The sequence below is a fragment of the Petromyzon marinus genome, unplaced genomic scaffold (assembly GCF_048934315.1).
Source record: "Petromyzon marinus isolate PM22_M1 ecotype Great Lakes invasive population unplaced genomic scaffold, UKy_Petmar_22M1.pri1.0 PM_G_Scaffold_136, whole genome shotgun sequence".
Classification (NCBI taxonomy): Eukaryota; Metazoa; Chordata; class Hyperoartia; order Petromyzontiformes; family Petromyzontidae; genus Petromyzon; species Petromyzon marinus.
Window position 1 is genome coordinate 175,001 of NW_027422691.1, and position 2,500 is coordinate 177,500.

Consider the following 2,500-nt stretch of genomic DNA (forward strand, 5'->3'; position numbering starts at 1 on the left):
TAACAAAATCTAAAAGAAAAGAAGTCTTCTTTGTGGAAAATAGTAAAATAAAAAAAACCAAGACTTCACCTTGGAAAATAACTAAATCTAATCTAAAACATCTTAAATAAAGCTTATTTCTAATCTTCTTTGTAGGCAGAAAATAGTAAGTTACAGGACTCTCGAACTGATGTAGTCCAAAAATAAAGAATTAAAATAACAAAGTCTAATCTATATAAGTGCTCTTGAATAGGCTTCGTGTAAAAAAATAGCAATAAAAAAATACCAAGTCTTCGTCTTGGAAAATAACAAAATCTAAAAGAAAAGTCTTCTTTGTGGAAAATAGTAAAATAAAAAACCAAGACTTCACCTTGGAAAATAACAAAATCTAATCTAAAACATCTTAAATAAAGCTGGTTTGTAGTCTTCTCTCGAACTGATGTAGTGCAAAAATAAAGAATTAAAATAACAAAGTCTAATCTATATAAGTGCTCTTGAATAAAGCTTCCTGTAAAAAATACCAAAAAAAAAATACCAAGTCTTCGTCTTGGAAAATAACAAAATCTAAAAGAAAAGAAAAGTCTTCTTTGTGGAAAATAGTAAAATAAAAAAAACCAAGACTTCACCTTGGAAAATAACAAAATCTAATCTAAAACATCTTAAATAAAGCTTATTTCTAATCTTCTTTGTAGGCAGAAAATAGTAAGTTACAGGACTCTCGAACTGATGTAGTCCAAAAATAAAGAATTAAAATAACAAAGTCTAATCTATATAAGTGCTCTTGAATAAGCTTCGTGTAAAACATAGCAATATAATAAAAATACCAAGTCTTCGTCTTGGAAAATAACAAAATCTAAAAGAAAGGTCTTCTTTATGGAAAATAGTAAAATAAGAATACCAAGACTTCACCTTGGAAAATAACAAAACCATCTTGAAAAAAGCTTATTTTTAATCTTCTTTGTAGGCAGAAAATAGTAAGGCGAAAATAAAGTCCCCTCTAAGCTCTAAAGTAACAAATACGACGTGTTAAAAAAAAAAACTAACAATAAAAAAAAGAACCAAGACTCCGTCTTGGAAAATAACAATCTAAATTGTGGAAAATAGTAAAATGAAATAAAAACCGACTTCACCTTCGAAAATAACAAAATCAATCTAAAACAAATGACATCTTAAAACAAAACTATTATTTGTTTCGGAGGTTGTCTATGACTGTTCATAGACCGCATAATTTCCACAGAACATTCTCAGAATATCAAGAGAGAAAAGCAGCGTTCTGCGGGAAATCATCTTGGCCAGTGATGTCGTTCTGGGTTTGGTCAGGCCCAGGGAGGTAAGTACCTCGTTATTCTCAAGGGGCCACTTTCCTCTTGCCCCAACCGGGAATCCAAAGAATGTGACCTTGCTAGCCTTCGTCAGCACTTTGACTTGATCACCAAGAGGGGTATAGTACGAAACTTTGTGCGAGGCAGCATCTGACAAGGTATTCTTTGAAAGCTCAAAACGGACGGTGACATCGATCACAACCGCCTCCTCATCTTTTGCAAACACGAGGTCAGGCTTTCTCATCTCTCCCGTCTCGGATATGAACCGTGGCTCTTTGTATACAGACCAGCCCAATCTAGCCGCTTCGTCTGCCAGAATGTTACTGATCTTGTTATGTCGCGCAATTCTTGCTTTCTGTACTGCAGGACATTGACCGAGAATGTGCGAAAGGGACTCGAGTCTGGCAGAGCATTTCCTGCAGGAACGTAGGGCCCCATCTCTGCCTCTGTTCAAGCTTTCTCTTGTTGGGTAAATATTTGCCCTTAGTTGTAGTGCTGCGATAAAGAAGCATTGTTTAAAGCCGCACCATGGCCTCAACCAAGCATTACTGATTCTATCATGCGCAAAGTTTACAATGCCCCTTCCTTGAACCGGCTTTTCGCACCATCTCTGAAATTCATGCTCCCTCCAATCGCAGGGTCTCGGATATACAGGTTCTTTTGACACCGAGTCCCTGAGAACGAATATTGGGATTGCATCACTGTCACCCCCTGCTCGTACCCACAAATTACGGTATTCTTCCTCCATACCCTGCGAGGACACAATATTACGGGTGATAGCATCGGACGAGTTTGCTATACGTTGCAGCCTTCTAACTTGAACCGAAGGGATTGTTTTTTCCAGTTTCAAGATGGCAAGGCCTCCGTCTCGGGCTCTGGCATATAACAGTCCATCACAAGTTGAAGCGGGAAGGTGGAGCCATCCTTTTACCGCCTTTCTAATCTCTTGGTCCAACCCACGGAGAGTTGATTGCTTGCAGTCCGAGTGGTCTGCAGGATATAACAATCTGGGTAGGGCATAGGCATTGAGTAGTTCAACCTTCTGAGTTGGCTTCAGAGGCGCCTCATCGATTTTCGAGATCCCTGTCTTTAGCTGACAATGTAGATCAGGCTGTATAGTGCCAGTCCAAGGGCCAATTTTCAGACCAAGGTATTTCGTTGATTCATCAGGTTGGATCATATGGACATCTTTATTTTTG